Source organism: Poromitra crassiceps (assembly GCF_964638095.1).
Source record: "Poromitra crassiceps genome assembly, chromosome: 16".
Classification (NCBI taxonomy): domain Eukaryota; kingdom Metazoa; phylum Chordata; class Actinopteri; order Beryciformes; family Melamphaidae; genus Poromitra; species Poromitra crassiceps.
The window spans coordinates 3107530-3118281 of record NC_139645.1 but is presented as its reverse complement, the minus strand read 5'-3'; positions in this window follow the sequence as shown (position 1 = coordinate 3118281).

The window sequence follows — 10752 nt, the reverse complement described above, 5'->3', positions numbered from 1 at the left end:
ATAGGCTGTGTGTGTGTGTGTGTGTGTGTGTGTGCGTGCGTGCTTGCGTGCGTGCGTGTGTGTGTGTGTGTGTGTGTGTGTGTGTGTGCCTGCATGCGTGTGTGTTTGAGAAGGGGAGGGGGTTGGGAGGAGGGGGGGTGGGTGAAAGTTGGTAGAAGAGTAGACAGGGTGTCCGGCACCAGACCACCTCCCAAAATAAACGCTGTCCATCTGTCTCTGTCCCGCTCTGTCCATCTGTCTCTGTGTCTGTCCCGCTCTGTCCATGTGTCTGGCCCGCTCTGTCTCAGTCTCTGTGTCTGTCCCACTCTGTCCAGGTGTCTCTGTCCCGCTCTGTCCATCTGTCTCTGAGTCTGTCCCGCTCTGTCCATGTGTCTCTGTGTCTGTCCCGCTCTGTCCATCTGTCTCTGTGTCTGTCCCGCTCTGTCCATCTGTCTCTGTATCTGTCCCGCTCTGTCCATCTGTCTCTGTGTCTGTCCCACTCTGTCCATCTATCTCTGTGTCTGTCCCGCTCTGTCCATGTGTCTCTGTGTCTGTCCCGCTCTGTCCATCTGTCTCTGTGTCTGTCCCGCTCTGTCCATCTGTCTCTGTATCTGTCCCGCTCTGTCCATCTGTCTCTGTGTCTGTCCCGCTCTGTCCATCTGTCTCTGTGTCTGTCCCGCTCTGTCCATCTATCTCTGTGTCTGTCCCGCTCTGTCCATGTGTCTCTGTGTCTGTCCCGCTCTGTCCATGTGTCTGTCCCGCTCTGTCCATGTGTCTCTGTGTCTGTCCCGCTCTGTCCATCTGTCTCTGAGTCTGTCCCGCTCTGTCCATGTGTCTGTCCCGCTCTGTCCATCTGTCTTTGTGTCTGTCCCGCTCTGTCCATGTGTCTCTGTGTCTGTCCCGCTCTGTCCATGTGTCTCTGTGTCTGTCCCGCTCTGTCTCTGTGTCTGTCCCGCTCTGTCTCTGTGTCTGTCCCACTCTGTCCATGTGTCTGTCCCGCTCTGTCTCTGTCTCTGAGTCTGTCCCGCTCTGTCCATCTGTCTCTGTGTCTGTCCCGCTCTGTCCATCTGTCTCTGTGTCTGTCCCACTCTGTCCATCTGTCTCTGTGTCTGTCCCGCTCTGTCCATGTGTCTCTGTGTCTGTCCTGCTCGCAGACCCGGCTGGCGCTCCGGTAGTATGCGGAGGGGAGCGCGGTGCCGTCGGGCCGTCACAGGAACAACATGTCATCAGCTCCATCGCTCCCCTAATGGCTTCTCCTCTAGACCAGAGACATGGCAGACAGTGTGTTGCCCCACCAAGGCGGCAGTGTACTCAACACACACACACACGCATACATAAACATTCACACGCACACGCACACACACACACGCACACGCACGCACACACACACACACACACGCACGCACACGCACACACACACACACACACACACACACACACACACACACACTCCCCAAGTCCTGCGACCCACTCCCAGCCACTAACAGCCTGGGCCTGGACAGACTAGGAGGCCCCCGTATGAAAACATGCAGGGATGCTGGTGGAGATAATGTCTGCCCAGACCTCTGGACTCACGCCAGCCTGGGTCCGGAGGAATCTCTCCGCAGAGGAAGGCTGCCAAGGGTGAGTAACGTTAGCCAGCTACAATATTTATCTGTTTGGAGCTGCTCCTCACTTAGTTTAAGATGTGAACAACAGCCAAGATGCTCGAAGGGCTTTGCGAGTTTGAGTTAACGCATGTACAAAAAAGGACACGTGTGAGAGATTTACTTCACTGGGGAGAGATTTTTTGAAGAGTTTTTTGGTCTTACTGCCAAAATGATGATCCAAAATCAAATGTACACTAGTGCAGTGCCCCCCCCCTCCCCTTCCCCCCATTCACACGTCATGCTCGCCCACTCTTCAGCCCCCCCTCCCCCCCCGGATTGGCCGAATTGCACGGAATCCGAGACTGCACTCCGTCAGGTTCCCGGCAGCGCACTCCCCAAGTTTGAAGTCGATCGGACGAATGGTTCTCGAGATAAAACGCTTTTTGGGTTGCCAGTAGGTGGCGCCATGACTATGCGCATGTCCAAATTGCATATTTGGCACTGCATGCCGTCGGGTTCCCAGCAGCGTACGCCCTGAGTTTGAAGTCGATCGGAGGAATAGTTCTCGAGATATATGAAGGACAGACAGACAGACGCTTCTGCCTTTACAGACTCTCAGGGTAATTCCAAAAAATATTTACGAGTCTTTGCCTCAGTGCAAAATCTTATTCCCTGACAGAGCCAACCTGCTGTATATATAAGATGAAATGTATCATCTCATCCCAAGGCACTTACAGCAGCAGAATGAACCTTTGCACCTGGAGATAATGAACAAAGTCTTGAAGCTGCCTGTCCTGAGCTGCTCTCTGTGTTAACACTTCTCCTCTGAGCACACACCCACCCTCCTCTTGTCTGGCACCAGGCAGGGTGTACTCACTCTGCCCTCATCCTGGTCTTGTCTGGCACAGGGCAGGGTGTACTCACTCTGCCCTCATCCTGGTCTTGTCTGGCACAGGGCAGGGTGTACTCACTCTGCCCTCATCCTGGTCTTGTCTGGCACAGGGCAGGGTGTACTCACTCTGCCCTCATCCTGGTCTTGTCTGTTGGCACCAGGCAGGGTGTACTCACTCTGCCCTCATCCTGGTCTTGTCTGGCACAGGACAGGGTGTACTCACTCTGCCCTCATCCTGGTCTTGTCTGGCACCAGGACAGGGTGTACTCACTCTGCCCTCTCCCTCACAGTTCAGCACTCATGCTCTGCACCATCCCTTCGGAAACGCCACTCGGCTTCTTCGCCTTTCAATGAATTTCCATGCAATTTTTTCGAGAGCCGGCGTATTTATTTTCCTTCCTCTCTCTCTCTTTGCCGGTCCGACTCTCACGCTCGCCACCGGGGGCTCGGCGCGCTGGCTGCACTAGTTATCTCATTAATCACTGTGTTCCCTCTCCCCGTCGTTCTGAGAAACAGAGTCACTAATTAATGGAAAGCACTTTATGACAGTACGCAGGGGCTTCCTGGAAATTAACCATTCATCTGAACTTCCATTCTATGTGCTAATAGCATGAGGGGTGGGCGGAGGGCGAGCGATGGAAAAGGGTGATGGGAGTAACAGTACTCTAGAAAGCAGCGCTGCATAAATAGTGTGTTAGCCTTCATTAATGTTAATGCCGGCATTAGCCAAGTCAACCGCTGCTGCACAGGTTGATGGACGAGGTGCTGCTATGTTATGTGTTTGTTGGAATAAACATGACAGAATATTTAGGTTGAGTTTATGTGATTTGCAACTGGCAAACGATGTGACTCACCCGCCCAGCCCACGCACGTACGCACGCACGCACGCTCGCACGCACGCACGCACACACACACACACACACGCACACGCACACGCACACGCACACACACACACACACACACACACACACACACACACACACACACACACACACATATATATGTGCGGCCTCGCCCACCCTGTAGCTCAACCGCTGTCCGGGCCATTGTGACCCCATAAGCATCCCTTCCCTGCTCCCACTGACGATGTCACCGATGATGATGTCATTGATGATGTCACAATTGTTTGAGTGATGACAGGGACCGGCACTCTCCAATCCCGAAGCCAAGCACAAGAAATTGGCTCGAGCCCAGAAGTCTTCTCCAAGGCGCACCTCGGTCCCGTCATCCCCTCTGCCTGCCACAGTACCTGGATCTTCAGCTTCACTCAAGTTCAATAGAGCAGAGCCTTCTTCTGGCCGAGGCCGTGGCAGATGTTTTGTGAAGAAGACCCCCATGATGGCACCCGGCACTTCTCAAACCTCTCCAGTAGAAATGGTCCCTATAGCGAGCCTCACCCAACCATACATACCCCCCAACTGGCGGGATTGTGGGAATGGGCTGCATGCATATATGGTTCTTACAATGAAGGCCGGAGAATAATGATGAGAATAATGTCCACAGTGTGGACAAAAATGAATTGCCGGGTCTCAGGAGGATAACCCCAAACCCATCCCATAATAATACTACATTCCTATATAACGGATCAGGGCTTTTTATTATGTTCTTGTGCCTTAAACAAATATACACAATTCACCAAAAGGCACTACATGTGGTATGCACCAAAATCTGGCTTAGGATTCCGTAAAATCTGGGGTCGGCCGTGGCAAGAGGCAAAGTTCTAGGACGCTATATTTGTTGTAGTTTATTTGCTTTCAAAGTCTTGTTTTATGTTTAGACTTCCATCAGAGGGCAACGGTATCTCAGAAAACAAGGAAGGAAACGGGACCAAAACAAAGGAAGAGGAAGAGAGAACCCGATGTGATAGAGAGTTCCTGGTTGAACTGGTGTCGTGTGGACCATGGCGCCACTGACTGGACCCAGTAACAAGCTGTGGTCGCTAATGGATAAAAAAAAAAAAAAAAATTGAAGAAAGCACAAACAAACACAAAGGTCATCCCAAATAATGAATGGGGGGAGGATTCATTCAAGACATTTAAAAAACATACCTTTTTGAAATAGTATAGACCAAATCACCGTGACGTCACCATGTAAACAAATTTACTTCCGGGTACCACTTGGGGAAGGCGGCAGGTTTAAATGTGCGTGTTGTCAAATAAATGCTGTCAAACCCTCTCGTTGTTTTCGGCCGACTACTTTCAATTTAAATGGTTAAACGGTTGGTAAACATGCTTGTCCGACGTATCTAGCCTTTCTTCTGTGTTTGTTTTATGTAGTGTTAGCTAGCTAATAACGTTTGTTTGTCTGTCAAACTCGCTGTTGTTTTACTGCAGACTCGTTAACGTTACAGACAGAGCTACTGACGCGACGTTAATTTAATTTAGCTTCAAATCTACTCTGGTGACTGGTCTGGTCTGGTCCAACAGGTAAATTAGCTAGTCTGGTCTCCACTAACGTTAGTGAAAGTGTTGTTATGAATGATATTAAACAACAACACAACACGGACGAACCATTTTTGTCTTCTTTGTCTGTTTTTGTCTTCAACACGTCAGTTTGTGCCGTTCACCGCCATTATAATGTGTGGACCCAGGGGTACCCGGAAGTAAATGTAAACATCCCGCTGATTTGGTCTATACAAGACTGAATTGGAACAGATTCCACGTATGTGTGCAACTGCAAGTTATAACAAATTGCAAGCGTGTGTGGAAAAATAGAAACCATTCCTAGGTGCTCATTATACAATGAATTATTTATCATCGGTTTAGCCCCAGAGCAGAATACTCGTTCTGAAAATGGAATCTGCTGCTTGCGTGCCGCTTTGTCATTGCGTCCTTGAGTTGCCTCAAACAGACGTCTGTCTCCACAAATTAAGCACTTGACGTAAATTAAAATGTCCCAACCAAACGAAGAAAAATGTGAAGCTAATAATATTCATCGGCTCCGGGGGGGTTACATCGACAATGCAGTTGCACGAGTTTTGGTTTGGCCAGTAAACTGTACAAAAACAGGACTTTTCCTTCAGCACTGTAATTGAGTTAACTAACTGTATTATTGTATAAGACTGAACGACGATTATTATTAAGACGACGATTCTTCGGATTCTCTATGTTTCTGGCATCATGCCCAATTGTTTTTGCCTGAAATTTAGATAATCCATCATTCAGATAATTCATGAAATTGAGATCAATTCAGTTCTGCTGCCACAAATATGATGGAAAAAAACACACCAATCCTCATCTGCTTTTGCCTAAAATGTCAGAAACAACAGCAACAAAATAACATTTGAATAAAAATGATCCAAAGCGGTCGGTCTTCAAAAGCACAAAGTTACATTTCTAAAGTCTAAAAGGTGACGAGTTAAAGATTTATGGATTCTGTACCGTTACATTTACATAGTTGTTTAGATCAATGGTTCCATTTCGGGGTCCTAAGCAAATTGATGAACTATTAAATGAAGCCTCGCCATTATTTAACTTACAAGAAGTTCACACAATCAGAGAATGTCGACAAATGACTGTTTTGATCATAGTTTCACTGTTATATCACCACCTCTCTTCCATGCATGACTATACAGAGAGTCATGGAATTCTGGACAAAATCATATCTAACAATAAAATGATTCTCAGATTTGGGTCCGAGAGACAAGGTCTCATCAAATGGGGGTCTGTGGCTCAAATGTGGACTAAATTATGGGTCCTCGATATCAAAAAGGTTGATAATCACTGATTTAGATGACACAATTGATGCAATTATTTAATTAGGTGATTGCCCTAATTACCTAATGAGGTGATGTCATCAGTGATGACGTCATCCTTCCTGGCTGAGGCTATAAGTTCAATGATGATGTCATCAGTGATGATGTCATCAGTGTTCTCATCCGTGATGATGTCATCATCAGTGATGACATAGAGCAGGCGAGGCCGCGTGGCGGCCGAGCTGCGTATGCGATACGCAGTGGGCGAGCTGCAGGGCGGGCGAGTGCGCAGCGGGTGCTTGCTAGTGTATAGAACATAGAATTGGTGATGTCACCAGTGATGTTACTTGAGCCCTCAATGATGATGTCATCAGTGAGTGATGTCATCAGTGATGATGTCACCAGATGATGTCATCATTGCTCTAGTGACATCGCATGATAAGGGCAATTCGGGCAATTAATCTGCCCTAATTACTAATAAAAAAAATGTGTCTCCGTTAGGTCACCCGCAGGGGTGCTCTTTACACTTCCTGAAAGATTCAGCCCGATAAATGCATGTGCCATAAAGGAGTGTTAAATGAAATAAAAGCCATGGCAGGCAGATTGAAAGAAAAGGGGGGGGGGGGGAAACATTCGAAACTGAAACAAGATTAGATGCAAGTAGAGGAAGAAAGGGTCAGGGAGAGGGAGGGATGTGATGTCTTTCTTCATCTACGAGATGAGCCTTCAACTCACGTCAGAGGAGAGCAGGGAGGTGACTCTGCAGTCAGGACTGGACCGTGGAGGTCAGTGGGAAGGAAGGAGAAGAATCAAGGCCAGGTGGAGCGATGGCCCAGGAAGGAAGAGTGGAGCGCCCGCAGGGGAGCAGGGAAGCTTAGGGCTGGACCGGCCTGGAGGTGTGGGGGAGCAGGGAAGCTTAGGGCTGGACCAGCCTGGAGGTGTGGCCGGCCTGGAGGTGTGGGGGAGCAGGGAAGCTTAGGGCTGGACCAGCCTGGAGGTGTGGGGGAGCAGGGAAGATGAAGGTTGGACCAGCCTGGAGGTGTGGCCGGCCTGGAGGTGTGGGGGAGCAGGGAAGCTTAGGGCTGGACCGGCTTGGAGGTGTGGGGGAGCAGGGAAGCTTAGGGCTGGACCAGCCTGGAGGTGTGGGGGAGCAGGAAGCTTAGGGCTGGACCAGCCTGGAGGTGTGGGGGAGCAGGAAGCTTAGGGCTGGACCAGCCTGGAGGTGTGGGGGAGCAGGAAGCTTAGGGCTGGACCAGCCTGGAGGTGTGGGGGAGCAGGAAGCTTAGGGCTGGGCCAGCCTGGAGGTGTGGCCGGCCTGGAGGTGTGGGGGAGCAGGGAAGATGAAGGTTGGACCGGCCTGGAGGTGTGGGGGAGCAGGGAAGATGAGGGCTGGACCGGCCTGGAGGTGTGGGGGAGCAGGGAAGATGAGGGCTGGACCGGCCTGGAGGTGTGGGGGAGCAGGGAAGATGAAGGTTGGACCAGCCTGGAGGTGTGGGGGAGCAGGAAGCTGAGGGCTGGACCAGCCTGGAGGTGTGGGGGAGCAGGGAAGCTGAGGGCTGGACCGGTCTGGAGGTGTGGGGGAGCAGGGAAGCTGAGGGCTGGACCGGTCTGGAGGTGTGGGGGAGCAGGGAAGATGAGGGCGGAGGTGTCAAGTGACATTGACTCATCCCCCGATTGAAATTTCCTTGGTTTTATTTTTAGATTTAGATTTTATTCGCTGGTTTCACATGATTCCAATTAATCACAACATTGACTGATGTTTGGTAATAATTTGGAGTTTGGACTGATTGAATGATTGACATGATGTGCAGAAAATCTGCTTTTTGGATCGAAAAAATGAACAATTTCACATCAACTTTTTTTTTGGTCACCTGATAATTTAGCATAAACGCTGGACTAAAGAAAGTGTTTCCTTAACTTCCATCTCTATCGTATGTCCACGTGCAAACACTGATAGCAATATAACACTGTGGCGGTTGAGCCATTTATAGCTCCATCATAAAAGTGCAAAGCATTATTTTGAAATTGTGCGACAGGCTGCCAACAGCATAGCTAATTTTCAGGGTGGTGTTTATATGCAGACACTTCATTCATTACATATTTTATAGTCCAACATTTTTAGTGCGTTACATGTTCCATATAAACATGGGAGTCAAGTAGTCGGAATTCTTGACAGCTTCCTTTGAAGCTACAGTGGCGTCTTTAACCCATTGATACCTGATGCAGCATTTGTGTGTGTATCCCTTTAAGACCGCGAACCGCGTTGACGCGGTTCGCGGTCTTAAAGGGATACACACACAAATGAGGGATATACACGCAAATGCTGCATCAGGTATCAATGGGTTAAGGTGAAGGATGATACTACTGGAAATAGTCATGTTTACTTGTTATTAGCAATATGAATACATACATGTGAATGATAAAAAGAGGTAAACAGAGGCATTTTACACAGCCATAAGCTTGTCTTGCTACACTGTACATGCTTGCAGAAATTCAAATCAAAATATAAATTGTCTGAGGTGTCAACTAAACAGAGAAGAAAGATGCATGACCACACCTTCATAACCCAAATTGTGAACAGTTTTTGGGCCAACTAAAGAGCAGATGACAGAAGAAGACAGAAGACAACACCCCCCCCCCCCCCCCCCGCCCCCACACACACACACACACACACACACACACACACACACACACACACACACACACACACACACACCCCCCCCCCCCCACACACACACACACACACACACACACACACCCCACCCACACAGCCTATGCCAGGGATACTCAACTTGCTTTGCCCAGGGGCCACTTTTGTAAGGCCAGGGGCCAGTTAATAAACAAACAATATATTTTGGGGGGATTGTAGGTTTTTGGGGTGTCAGGCAGAGTTTAGTCTGACAATTAGTTAGTTAGGTCAAGTTAAGTTAGTTAGGTTAAGTTAGTTAAGTACATATAAGTGCCTGAGTGGCGAGCAGACGGCGGTATTTGACAATTTAGCTGTAGCTCAGTCAAACTTTATTTCACGTTAGTTTTCATTGTGAATTAGAACATGGTCGGCGGAAGGGGGCCACTCTGCACCCTATCGCGGGCCGCTTCTGGCCCCCCGGCCCACAAGTTGAGTATCACTGCACTACGCACACAAAACCCAGAGCTCTGGTCCTGTAAAAGCAGCCTATGCAGCAGGGTCTGGATGTTGGAGGGAACATGCTTTGCGTTGCACGTAATTGCTTGTGATTCTCTCTCTGGACTTCAAAGACGGGGCGGCGGTAGAGTTCAGGGGTCAAAGACGAGACTGTTGCCCAAATGCCCCCCAATTTCCTGTTTTGTCTGGCTATCCGAGTCAAAGGGGGATCCGGGATGAAGGCCATGCGCTCTAGACAAAAGGCTCCACTCCTCTGCTTATCACTCTGGCTGTCTGTTGAAACCGTCCCGTTCCCCTCTCTCGTGCACTTCCCATCTCAACGGGGATATTTGTTTGCTTTCATATCACGCACAGTTATGACAGATTGTCGTCAACAAAATGTTTGAGGTCTTTTTTTGTAGTTCAAATACATTCATACATCTGTTAAGGTTTCTCTCATGATGATCCACATATTATTATGGAACTATAGTGCGATAGCGAGCGGGCAGCAAGCCAGAACATAGGAATGCACTTTCCACTCCCTTGTCTTCATCTCGTCGGGATGAGCCCAGTTTTATTGCCACGGTAAACAAGCACCTCTCTCTCTCTCTCTCCCTCCCTCCTCTCCATCTGACACCAGCAGCCAAGTCGGAGCCCCTGTCTCGCTTTTATTATTTTAAGATATGATATGTTTTTCTAATATTTCGCTAACTAGGCCTACTGGCACCGCAGCGAAGGAGCCGAGACCATTTCTGCTCATTAAGATAAGGCAAAGCAGACAGAGGGGGTGCATGACTGCATGACTTCGGCTACGGAAAAGGGTTGGAAAAAAACTTCAAGGATGTGCGTTTTTTTCTCTCCTCTCTGCGAAGAGTGCAAGGTCTTCTGCCTCGGGGGGAATATTCCTCAACGCTGTCAACTCGCAAGGGGAGTTCCTCATTAAACGATTGATTGGGGGGTAAACCCATGCAAAAGTCATAATTCTGCACAAATCATCGTATTATAGACGATAATAATAAAACAAGTCTCAAAAGCCAGAGAGAGAGAGAGAGGAAAAAAAGCGGGCGAGTTTTGGAGAGGGGTGGGTGGGGTGTAACGTGCGAGAGTGCGCCCCCGGTGCTAAATTACACAGCGACATGGTCCCTCTCAAAGCCCACATCTGGGATTGGCCCTGACAACTGGATGCCGCGCTGCTCTAATTTTGGTCACTTTGTTTAGAAGCCTATAATAGAGACAGTAGAGGACCACAGGGCTGGAGAGGAGGAGGGCAGGACACCAGCAGCAACTCCAAGTAAAGGCAGTCATTTTCCAAAAGACCTTGTTGGCGTTAGTGACGTTCAGTGTTTGGGGGTAACTCATTACAAAAGTAACATATTACATGTAATATATTACTTTTAGCAGTAACTCAGTAATGTAACTTATTACCAATAGGATTTCAGTAATATTATACCAGTTACTATGTCAAGTAACAAGT